Consider the following 13690-nt stretch of genomic DNA (forward strand, 5'->3'; position numbering starts at 1 on the left):
CAGATCACAGCAAAATCACAGTCTACTTGAACAGAGCAATAATCATGAGGCATCAAAGCCAAAGGAACTGCACAATATTAAGAAATGCTATAGATGGACGGAAAGTAGTGTAGAAACCTACTAGAAAACAATAAGGCAACAACAAATACAATCCCTTCTAGACAACTTCCTGGACAAAACTTTTCACTGTAATAGTGAAGGTATAGACTTGGCAGTAGAAAGCCTAAAAACTATATTTGACCTTTCAGCTTCCCAAACAAATCAAACCATTTCAAGCAGACAACCTAAAAAAAATCATAAATGGTTTGATGAATAATGCAAAAATCTAAGAAGGAAATTGAGAAACCTATCCAACCAAAAACATAGAGACCAAGAAAACCTGAGTCTATGGTGAATCACTAAAACAATCCTAAATGAAATGATAAAATATACAGACCACAAATTCCAATTGGCTTTACTTAAACTCTTTAACATCATCCACAGCTCTGGCATCTTCCTCTATATTGGAACTCGAGGACTGATCACCCCAATCCACAAAAGTGGAGACAAATTTGACCCCAATAACTACCGTGCGATATGCATCAACAGCAACCTTGGGAACATCCTCTGCATTATTATTAACAGCAGACTTGCACCTTTTCTCAGTGAAAACAATGTACTGAGCAAATGTCAAATGGGCTTTTTACCAAATGACCATACGACAGACCACGTATTCACCCTGCACACCCTAATTGACAAACAAACAAACCAAGTCAAAGGCAAAGTCTTCTCATGCTTTGTTGATTTCCAAAAAGCTTTTGACTCAATTTGGCATGAGGGTCTGCAATACAAATTGATGGAAAGCGGTGTTGGTGGAAAAACATACAACATTATAAAATCCATGTACACAAACAACACGTGTGCGGTAAAAAAACACACACAAAAAAACATTTATTTCCACTACCGTGGGGTGAGACAGGGGTGCAGCTTGAGCCACACCCTCTTCAACATATATATAAATGAATTGGCGAGGGCCCTAGAACAGTCTGCATCAACCGGCCTCACCCTACTAGAATCTGAAGTCAAATGTCTACTGTTTGCTGATGATCTGGTGCTTCTGTCCCCAGCCAAGGAGGGCCTACAAACAGCACCTAGATCTCCTGCACAGATTCTGTCAGACCTGGGCCCTGACAGTAAATCTCAGTAAGACAAAAATAATGGCGTTCCAAAAAAGGTCCAGTTGCCAGGACCACAAATACAAATTCCATCTTGACACCGCTGCCCTGGAGCACACAAACAACTATACCCACCTCGGCCTAAACATCAGCACCACTGGTAACTTCTACAAAGCTGTGAAGGATCTGCGAGACAAGGTCAGAAGGGCCTGCTACGCCATCAAAAGGAACATACAATTTGACATCCCAATTAGGATCTGGCTAAAAATACTTGAATCAATTATAGAACCCCTTGCCCTTTATGGTTGTGAGGTCTAGGGTCTGCTCACCAATCAATAATTTACAAAATGGGACAATGGGACAAATTCTGCAAAAACTTCATCCATGTACAACGTAAAACACCCAATAATGCATGCAGAGAAGAATTAGGCCAATAACCACTAATTATAAAAAACTAAAAAAGTGCCATTAAATTCTACAACCACCTAAAAGGAAGTGATTCCCAAACCTTCCATAACAAAGCCATCACTTACAGAGAGATTAACCTAAAGAAGAGTCCCCTAAGCAAGCTGGTCCTGGGCTCTATTCACAAACACAAACAGACCCTACAGAGCCCCAGGACAGCAACAGAAACACAATTAGACCCAACAAAAAGATAATTACTTGACACATTGGAAAGAATTTACCAAAAAACTGAGCAAACTAGAATGCTATTTGTCCCTAAACAGAGAATACACAGTGTCATAATACCTGACCACTGTAACTGACCCAAAAATGAAGGAAAGCTTTGACTGTACAGACTCAGTGAGCATGGCCTTGCTATTGAGAGAGGACGCCGTAGGCAGACCTGGCTCTCAAGAGAAAACAGGCTATGTGCACACTGGCCACAAAATGAGGTGGAAACTGAGCTGTACTAACCTCCGGCCAAATGTATGACCATATTAGAGACAGATATTTCCCCTAAGATTACACAGACCCACAAAGAATTCCAAAACAAATCCAATTTTGATAAACTCCCATATCTATTGGGTGAAATACCACAGTGTGCCATCAGAGCAGCAAGATGTGTGACCTGTTGCCACAAGAAACGGGCAACCAGTGAAGAACAAACACCATTGTAAATACAACCCATATTTATGTTTATTTATTTTCCCTTTTGTACTTGAACTATTTGCATATTGTTACAACACTGTATATAGCCATAATATGACATTTGAAATGTCTCTATTCCTTTGAAATTTGTGAGTGCAATGTTTACTGTTAATTTTGTATTGTTTATTTAACTTTTGTTTATTATCTATTTCACTTGCTTTGGCAATGTAAACATATGTTCCCATGCCAATAAAGCCCTTTGAATTGAATTGAATTGCAAGAGAGAGAGAGGGAGAGAGAGAGGAGAGAGAGAAAGACAGGGTGAAAGACAGAGAGGGAGAGAGAGAGAGAGGACAGAAAGGGAGAGATAGAAAGACAGGGTGAAAGACAAAGAGGGAGAGAGAGAGAGGACAGAAAGGGAGAGAGAGAAAGACAGGGTGAAAGACAGAGAGGGAGAGAGAGAGAGGACAGAAAGGGAGAGAGAGAGGCCAGTGTGCAGACCATTACCCTGCTGCCAGAGCTGCTATAGAGAGGAGGGTGAGTAATGTCCACTGAATCAGCCCATCAATAGTATACAGTATATACAGGGTAAGGGAAACCACTGGAAACGACTTTAGTACAAAGATAAGGTAGTGGTTGTTTAAACCTCCCAACTATATAAACTGTACAGACAGTGATTTGTTATACATTAAATGTATGCTGATTCATGAACAGTGGCATCCTGTGATTTTTGCACCTAGCTAGATAGCTCAGCAGCATACATACCCTGTGCTGTGTTTCAGAAGCCTTAAAGGAAAACCCCAAAACTATATTTTGGTATTTGTTTCATTAGTCCATTGTTGACTTAGTCCCAAAATGTTTTGCTTGTCAGCACTCAAGTTTTCAAGATATGTGACTTTCAGAATACAGAAATACAGCCAGTATCCATTTGGAAAGTGATTTATTTTAAGACTTAATAGGGCATGAGAACCAAAACACTTATGTGGGTTACAAATTCTTCATGAGAAGCCAGACAGGGAGACCCCTTCTGAAGGCCTGCCTGTTGTTGTTAGTTCAGCTGCACTGGCCATCTCCACTCAGTGTGAAGCTCATGCAGCTAGCTCCACGGCTGGGCTGGGTTCTGGCCCTGGCTGCCTATCAAGGCCCTTCCATAGGTCTGCCTGAGTCTACAGTGCACACGCACCAACGCACACGCACACACCCTTCCATGTGCCTTATTCACATGAAATCCCCCATGCCCACACACACAACCAATGTTGCTCCACTAGATCCCTCTGTTACTGCAAGCCTCTTTTCTATCGATCTCACAGTAATTGCCTCTAAAACGCTGGTGTACCAAGGTGCTTCCGTTATTGATGCAATGTGGGCGTCCTGGGATTTTCAAATATATCCCAATCAAAGCATGGAGTTCTACCCAGCATTATCAAAACATACTAATGGAGAAGGAGTAAAAGCACTCCAAGCAGAATTAGAGAGTAATTCCACTATTCCATTAGAAACTGGGCCAGACCAGTCTATATAGTCTTATGTAGCACAGCACTACTCAACATAGTGATGGCGCACTAACTCTGTGCAAATACGGTCGAAGAAATCCTTGTGAATTCGGATATGCCCCCTTTTCATGGTGAAGGTCACCAGAGACATTTCATATGGTGCGAGTCAGGATAAAGGGCATGAAGAAATGTATCAGCCTCACCGTATGTCATCACTACTTTACTCCTGTCAAGTATAAGGTATTATAGGGTTTATGGTACACTATACCTAATAAGGTATGAAGGAGTCTCAGCAGGAGATTAGGCCTAATTGATCAGCATCAATGTAATGGATCTAGACAACTAGGATCTAGACAACTAGGATCTAGACAACTAGGATCTAGACAACTGGGATCTAGGCAACCGGGATCTAGACAACCGGGATCTAGACAACTGGGATCTAGACAACTAGGATCTAGACAACTAGGATCTAGACAACTAGGATCTAGACAACCAGGATCTAGACAACCAGGATCTAGACAACCAGGATCTAGACAACCAGGAACTAGACAACTAGGATCTAGACAACCAGGATCTAGACAACCAAGTCTGCATTTACCTTTGCTTAAACTTCAGGCAGGCAGCACTCTAAGTTCATACCTTCATCTACAAATACTGTCCAATGAAATCCAGTAGCAAGTAGGCAGTAGTCAAACTAACTTACACATTCTGAACTACTGATGTGTAAAGACAGTATTGTGGGAGGGGAAGAGGCAGGGGCTGGAGTCTCTCTCTCCTCTCCTCTGTCATTCCTGCTGTACTCGCACTCATTCTCTCTCTCTCTCTCTCTCTCTCTCTCTCTCTGAGAGCCAGTAATGTATTTTTTGCAGAGAAGAAATGCCTCTAAATTTAGCTTCAGATTTATCAAGCTGATGCAAACGAAGAGAACAGGGGGGTGAGAAACAGAAAGGAGGAGAGTGAAAGGAAGAGAGGGAGGGAACAAGGGAGACAGGGAGTGTGACTATTAAAAAGTGAGTGGGGATACAGTAGAAAGGAAGAGACAGATACTGAGAAAGAGGGTGTGTCACACACTGGTCTGTTTCACCTGTCCTCGTTATTGTCTCCACCCCCTCCAGGTGTCGCTTATTTTCCCCAGTGTATTTATCTCTGTGTTTCCTGTCTCTCTGTTCCAGTTTGTCTTGTATGTTTCCAAGTCAACTAGCGGTTTTCCTGTTCTCTTGCTTTTTGGATTCTCCTTTTTCTAGTCCTCCCGGTTTTGACCCTTGCCTGTTTCTGGACTCTGTACCCGCCTGCCTGAACATTCTGCCTGCCTTGACCACAAGCCTCTCTGCCACTCTGTACCTCCTGGACTGTGATCTGGTTTTGACCTTTTTGCCTGTCCACGACCATTCTCTTGCCTACCCCTTTGGATTAATAAACATTGTAAGACTCCAACCACCTGCCTCCTGTGTCTGCTTCTGGGTCTCGCCTTGTGCCTTGATAGGGGGAGAATGAGAGGAACATAGAGGGCTAGGGAGGGGAGTGGTGTGTCAGTGAGGAGCTGTTCGTTATGAGTCACGATTAGACGGAACCAAAAAAACATTTCTGCCAGGCCTCAAACAAAACACACACAGCAAGCACACACATACTCATCACACAAAAGCCTTCCCCTAGCAAGATGCATGAAGGAGAAAGATATGTGAATTTCAATAAAGGGGAGAAGAAACAAACCAAGTAGTAGGCAAGCAGCGTAAGGAGAGGGAGGAGAGAGAGCGCCAGCCACCCAGGCAGATAAAAGCTCCAACACTGGGGGCTGTGAACGGACAGAGCATGCAAAACCCCCCCACACACACACACACACACACACACACACACACACACACACACACACACACACACACACACACACACACACACACACACACACACACACACACACACACACACACACACACACACACACACACACACACACACACACACACACACACACACACACACACACACACACACACACACACAGGCCGGTGCGGCTGCAGAACTAGGGCATCTGCTACAAGGGCAAGGGCATTACAGGTCAGGACTACTTCATGGACAAGTCAACCTATCTCTGAAGACCACAACACTACAGAGGGCTTTGAGCTCCTCTACCCTCCTATCCCACCCCCCCCCCCCCTCTCCTTCCCGCCATCCTCCATGCGGTACCCAGGGCTCTCTGGTAGCAGTAGCTATAAAGGACATGTCAACGAGTGGGTTCACTTTATCCCATTCATTTGTTTAGTTTGGCCAATTTGGAACCTCTTGGGAATTGACTGTGTTTTGTTTGAGAGGGGGATTTATATGCAATGCTCTAAAAGAGCTAAGCTTTCCCCTCCAGCGTTGGTGCTCCTCTGAGCGGCACCACTGGGCTTTAGTCAGGGACTCAGTGGCAGATCAGCTGTTTCAGCAAGTACGGAGCAGAGAGAGAGGGGGGAGGGGGGGATGTTCAACTCTTCCATGTTGTGTAAGCATAAGGCAGACAGCTCTGTTAAATATTACAGCAATAGGCATACCTTAATGTTTCATAAGTTAAAGATTGCTTTGGCTAAAAATGACAGTGGCACAGTAGAACATCCAAACTCGACTTTATGAATATTCATATGTGGATGGGATTCAAATTCATTCTGAATTCATGTTCTACTGAGACAGTCGTTTGAAGTTTGAGGTTATTCAACATTTAGAGGTACACATGTCTGTTCAATATTACATGGGAGGATAAATAGTTCCATATGGAGGATTTATCAAAGAATAGAAAGTCAAAACACAACTAGATATTCAACTCAAACAGTCCTCCCATCAAATAAGCTAACTCATCAATCTACCCAATTTAGCTGCAGTGAAACAATTTAGTTGGAACCAAATTCTGCTGGTTATAATATTGACAGACATTGGTTGGAAAAAACGGAATGAAGTCTGAAAGGAATCTGAATCAGAAAGGTGAAAGCAGAAGAGGGCAGAGGATGAGTTGCTATTGTATAGATGGAAGAGTTGGCTTTTTAGAGCCGTGATAACTTGGATCCTGCAACACTGCAGTCCTAGTTGCCTGCACAGTCTCAGCTACAGTCTCAGCTACTGCCACAGCAGCTTGTTGGAGAGTTAACGCATGGGCAGAGTAAGATAATTGTCCACTCTTCCAAAGGTGCTCTAATAGGCCTGGCAGGCACTCAGCGTTACATCAGCCAGAAACCAGAAGAAGATCCATCCTGGGTCCTGTATGTTGGTCTCTGACTAACATTACGCCGAGAGGATCAGATGAAAAGTAAAGACGTTCTGTTTTGAAAATAGTTTAGCTGAAGTGCTGTGGTGTGGTATTTCTTATTTACATGAGGGGAAGCCCCTTGGAATACAAATTGAAAGAGATAAGAGTCAAGGTCAAACATGAAGGTCACTGCAGAGGCAACATACTAGGCAGAGCATACCGCAAGGTCTTTTAAGATTATTCAAATCTTCTCTAATACATTCTGGGTTAGAAATACATTATTATAATTTATTTTACAACTTTAATGCTGCATTTATTTTAAATGGTTGTGGGGAGCAGTGTTGTGTGTCTGGGTAGGATTGAAGCCGCAGAGACTTCCCTCAACGAAGGACTTAAATCACTTCTCGAGACGAGTGTAGCAGAAAATTGATAATTACTGGCAGCACAGCTGTGCCTAGTCATCAGGTGTGACAAATACCCACCTCCCTCCCAAAAACGATCATAACAAAAGTCGAGCCCAGGACAGGGGATGACAAATATCTACTTGTGTGTTGCTTCGGCAGGGCTGTTTATTTCTGTGTGTCAGAGGCAGAGAATGTGTGGTCACCCAGGCCACTTAGGCCCTTCTCTGGCTATCACGTGCCCCAGGCCAGAGGCTCCGTGCCAGGCCAGAGGCTTCCCGCCAGGCCAGGGAGATGCCACAGTGGGGTCAGGCCTCCAGGAATGTGGTGCTCTCTGGCCAGAGAGTGACTGGGTGAGCTCTGTTCTGTCTCTGTCCCACTAGGCCCCTCTCCTCACTGCAGAACAGAACACTATCTCAGTTCTCAGCTCCCAGATTCCATCTTGCTCAACCTGTCTGCCTCCGACCCTGGAACTAATCTACTCCCCACTCCGTCTCCCACAATGCCGTGCGAGACTGTGCCGCTGGGGCCTGCTCTGCGTAATTCAGTAGCAACGTGAGTGCAAAACTAAGCCACTGCAGAACAGCCAGGCTGTAACTATGTGTCAGTACTGTCATAACATGTAAATATGCCTTCATCGGTCAAATAGAAGTGCACAAACAACAAGCTGGAATCTACCAATCAGTGAGAGTTTAAGAATCCTAGGTGAATGGAGATATGGTGGGGTTGGGGAGGGGCGGCGCCATCAATGTGTGTGCAGGCGTGCACGTGTGTCATATAAAACGAGGGCTTTGATAGTTAGTTAGTAGTGATGAGGGGGGTTGAGTTGGGTTGAGGGGGGCAGCTAGTCTCAATCCTGGCTGGCCTGAGTCTTCTCATTACTATCAGTCAGCATCAGGTTTAGCAGGGCCAGGCTCCTGCAGCCCTCTGTCCTCCCTGCCCTCCCTCTCGTCTATCCTGTCTGCTGCCATTGATAAGTACACAACACGGCCATGAACCCCCCCACCCCCCCCCCCCCCCACCAAACCTAATTACCCTCGACCCACAGCAAAGAGACCAGGCTAGGGAGAGAAGAGGAGGGGAAATGGGCCAACAGGACACAGAGAACACAGTCATATACTGTACTGCACATACAGGTTAAACACAAAGACAAGCATATAGTTCATTCAGAATAACAACATATGCCCACTGACACACACACACAGACATGATACATATCATATAATTACAATGAGTAGAAGAGAAAACAGCATCAATCAAACTGAGCAGTGCTTTGACTGATTGAGTCTCTTCTGACTGTCTTTTGGTGATTCTGTCTGACCACCCAACAAACAATCATTCATATTTTATTTTTTATTTAACCTTTATTTAACTAGGCAAGTCAGTTAAGAACAAATTCTTATTTACAACGACAGCCCAGGGACAGTGGGTTAACTGCCTTGTTCAAGGGCAGAATGACAGATTTTTACCTTGTCAGCTCAGGGATTCGATCTAGCAACCTTTCAGTTACTTGTCCAACGCTCTAACCACTAGGCTACCTGCCTGGGCTTTGGCCTCATTCTTGTCTGGGCCAGTTTCATTGAGGCCATTCAAAGCTGGAACAGTGTAGGGTCAGGGATTTAAACACATCTCCTGATACCCCACACATCCATTACCAAAGGGAAAAAACATCTCTCCATGTAGCCCTCTATCTGGGGGGGGGGGGGTTTGTTTGTCTCGGCTACAAACCTTTTTCACCAGGAGGTTAGAGGGAGGTAGCGATAAAGCAATCCCATCAACTGAACACTGATTGATTGACTTTTCCCTTGCCCTGATCCAAGTTAGCTTTGCCAGCTATCGGATTGTTTCTTGTTTTCAGTGAAAAGTCAATGCACTTCCCGTTGGTTCTAAAAACCCATTTCAGAAGTGCATTTACGTGGAGGAAAAACATAAATACACATAGTAACAGTGAGGTTGTGTTTCTGTTGGTAGATGATTGTCTCCAGTCTTGGAGGAATGGAAAGATGACCTACTATCATCCAATGTGAAAACATGTACATAGAGATATACACAGAGATATACATGTACACAGAGATATACATAGAGATATACATGTACACAGAGATATACATAGAGATATACATAGAGATATACATGTACATAAAGATATACGTAGAGATATACATAGAGATATACATACATATATATATATATATATAGAGAGAGAGAGAGAGAGAGAGAGAGAGAGGGAGAGAGATATATACATGTACATAGAGATATACAGAGATATACATGTACATAACTATACATAGAGATATACATGTACATAGAGATATACATATACATAAAGATATACATGTACATAGAGATATAAATAGAGATATACATGTACATAGACATATACATAGAGATATACATGTACATAAAGATAGAGATAGAGATATACATAGAGATATACATGTACATAGACATATACATAGAGATATACATGTACATAAATATATAGATAGAGATATACATAGAGATTTACATAGACATATATAGAGATATACATGTACATAAAGATATAGATAGAGATATACATAGAGACATACATGTACAAAAAGATATACATAGAGATATACATGTACAGAGATATACAGTACATATATATATATATATATAGAGAGAGAGAGAGAGAGAGAGAGAGAGAGAGAGAGAGAGGGAGAGAGGGAGAGAGATATATACATGTACATAGAGATATACATGTACATAGATATGCATAGAGATATACATGTACATAAAGATATACATAGAGATATACATATACATAAAGGTATAAATAGAGATATACATGTACATAGACATATACATAGAGTTATACATAGAGATATACTTACAGATATACATGTACATAGAGATATACATAGAGATATACATGTACATAGAGATATACATAGAGATATACATAGAGATGTACATGTACATAGAGATATACATAGAGATATACATGTACACAGAGATATAAATAGAGATATACATGTACAGAGATATACATATATATATATATATATATATATATATATAGAAAGAGAGAGAGAGAGAGAGAGAGGGAGAGAGGGACAGAGATATATACATGTACATAAAGATATACATGTACATAGATATGCATAGAGATATACATGTACATAAAGATATACATAGAGATATACATATACATAAAGGTATAAATAGAGATATACATGTACATAGACATATACATAGAGTTATACATAGAGATATACTTACAGATATACATGTACATAGAGATATACATAGAGATATACATGTACATAGAGATATACATAGAGATATACATGTACATAGAGATATACATAAAGATATACATAGAGATATACATGTACACAGAGATATAAATAGAGATATACATGTACAGAGATTATATATATATATATATATATATAGAGAGAGAGAGAGAGAGAGAGAGAGAGAGAGAGAGAGAGAGAGAGAGAGAGGGAGAGAGATATACAGTGGGGAGAACAAGTATTTGATACACTGCCGATTTTGCAGGTTTCCCTACTTACAAAGCATGTAGTCTGTAATTTTTATCATAGGTACACTTCAACTGTGAGAGACGGAATCTAAAACAAAAATCCAGAAAATCACATTGTATGATTTTTGAGTAATTAATTTGCATTTTATTGCATGACATAAGTATTTGATCACCTACCAACCAGTAAGAATTCCGGCTCTCACAGACCTGTTAGTTTTTCTTTAAGAACCCTCCTGTTCTCCACTCATTACCTGTATTAACTGCACCTGTTTGAACTCGTTACCTGTATAAAAGACACCTGTCCACACACTCAATCAAACAGACTCCAACCTCTCCACAATGGCCAAGACCAGAGAGCTGTGTAAGGACATCAGGGATACAATTGTAGAGCTGCACAAGGCTGGGGTGGGCTACAGGACAATAGGCAAGCAGATTGGTGAGAAGGCAACAACTGTTGGCGCAATTATTAGAAAATGGAAGAAGTTCAAGATGACGGTCAATCACCCTCGGTCTGGGGCTCCATATAAGATCTCACCTCGTGGGGCATCAATGATCATGAGGAGGGTGAGGGATCAGCCCAGAACTACACGGCAGGACCTGGTCAATGACCTGAAGAGAGCTGGGACCACAGTCTCAAAGAAAACCATTAGTAACACACTACGCCGTCATGGATTAAAATCCTGCAGCGCACGCAAGGTCCTCCTGCTCAAGCCAGCGCATGTCCAGACCTGTCTGAAGTTTGCCAATGACCATCTGGATGATCGGGAGAAGATCATGTGGTCTGATGAGACAAAAATAGAGCTTTTTGGTCTAAACTCCACTCGCCGTGTTTGGAGGAAGAAGAAGGATGAGTACAACCCTAAGAACACCATCCCAACCGTGAAGCATGGAGGTGGAAACATCATTCTTTGGGGATGCTTTTCTGCAAAGGGGACAGGACGACTGCACCGTAATGAGGGAAGGATGGATGGGGCCATGTATCGCGAGATCTTGGCCAACAACTTCCTTCCCTCAATAAGAGCATTGAAGATGGGTCGTGGCTGGTTCTTCCAGCATGACAACAACCGGAAACACACAGCCAGGGCAACTAAGGAGTGGCTCCATAAGAAGCATCTCAAGGTCCTGGAGTGGCATAGCCAGTCTCCAGACCTGAACCCAATAGAAAATAATTGGAGGGAGCTGAAAGTCCGTATTGCCCAGCGACAGCCCCGAAACCTGAAGGATCTGGAGAAGGTCTGTATGGTTGAGTGGGCCAAAATCCCTGCTGCAGTGTGTGCAAACCTGGTCAAGAACTACAGGAAACGTATGATCTTTGTAATTGCAAACAAAGGTTTCTGTACCAATTATTAAGTTCTGCTTTTCTGATGTATCAAATACTTATGTCATGCAATAAAATGCAAATTAATTACTTCACAGTTGAAGTGTACCTATGATAAAAAAAATTACAGACCTCTACATGCTTTGTAAGTAGGAAAACCTGCAAAATCGGCAGTATATCAAATACTTGTTCTCCCCACTGTACATGTACATAAATAGAGATATACATGTACATAAATATATAGATAGAGATATACATGTACATAAAGATATACATAGAGATATACATAGAGATTAGAGGTTGACCGATTAATCGGAATGGCCGATTAATTAGGGCCGATTTCAAGTTTTCATAACAATCGGAAATTGGTCATTTGGACGCCGATTTTGCCGATAAAAAAAAGAAAAGTTTTTACACCTTTATTTAATCTTTATTTAACGAGGTAAGTCAATTAAGAACACATTCTTATTTTCAATGACAGCCTAGGAACGGTGGGTTAACTGCATTGTTCAGGGGCAGAACGACAGATTTTTACCTTGTCAGCTCAGGGATTCAATCTTGCAACTTATGGTTAAGTAATCCAACGCTCTAACCACCTGCCTCACGAGGAGCCCGCCTGTTACACGAATGCAGTAAGAAGCGAATGCAGTAAGAAGCCAAGGTTGCTAGCTAGCATTAAACTTAATCAATCATAATCATTAGTTATAACTACTATAACTATAACTAGCAGCTCTGCTGTTTATGACTTCAAGCCTATTAACTCCCGAGATTAGGCTGGTGTAACGATGTGATGTGAAATGGCTAGCTACTTAGCGGGGTGCGCGCTAACAGCATTTCAAACGTCACTCGCTCTGAGACTTGGAGTAGTTGTTCCCCTTGCTCTGCATGGGTAATGCTGCTTCGAGGGTGGCTGTTGTCGTTGTGTTCCTGGTTCGAGCCCAGGTAGGAGCGAGGAGAGGTACGGAAGCTATAATGTTACACTGGCAATACTAAAGTGCCTAAAAGAACATCCAATAGTCAAAGGTACATGAAATACAAATGGTATAGAGAGAAATAGTCCTATAATTCCTATAATAACTACAACCTAAAACTTCTTACCTGGGAATATTGAAGACTCATGTTAAAAGGAACCACCAGCTTTCATATGTTCTCATGTTCTGAGCAAGGAACTTAAATGTTAGCTTTCTTGCATGGCACATATTGCACTTTTACTTTCTTCTCCAACACTTTGTTTTTGCATTATTTAAACCAAATTGAACATGTTTCATTATTTATTTGAGGCTAAATTGATTTTATTGATGTATTATATTAAGTTAAAATAAGTGTTCATTCAGTATTGTTGTTTTTTATTTTATTTTTATTTCACCTTTATTTAACCAGGTAGGCTAGTTGAGAGCAAGTTCTCATTGACAACTGCGACCTGGCCAAGATAAAGCATAGCAGTGTGAACAGACAACAACACAGAGTTAGACATGGAGTAAACAATAAACAAGTCAATAACACA

The 13690-nt window shown here is 41.8% G+C and overlaps 1 protein-coding gene across 16 annotated transcripts in view; it reads right to left on the reverse strand.

Moving 5' to 3' along the window:
- The window catches only part of LOC110533864 (RNA-binding protein Musashi homolog 2), a 324500-nt gene that overhangs the window by 293765 nt on the left and 17045 nt on the right, over positions 1 to 13690 (reverse strand). The window lies entirely within an intron of this gene.

This window comes from Oncorhynchus mykiss, chromosome 10 (assembly GCF_013265735.2).
Source record: "Oncorhynchus mykiss isolate Arlee chromosome 10, USDA_OmykA_1.1, whole genome shotgun sequence".
NCBI lineage: Eukaryota > Metazoa > Chordata > Actinopteri > Salmoniformes > Salmonidae > Oncorhynchus > Oncorhynchus mykiss.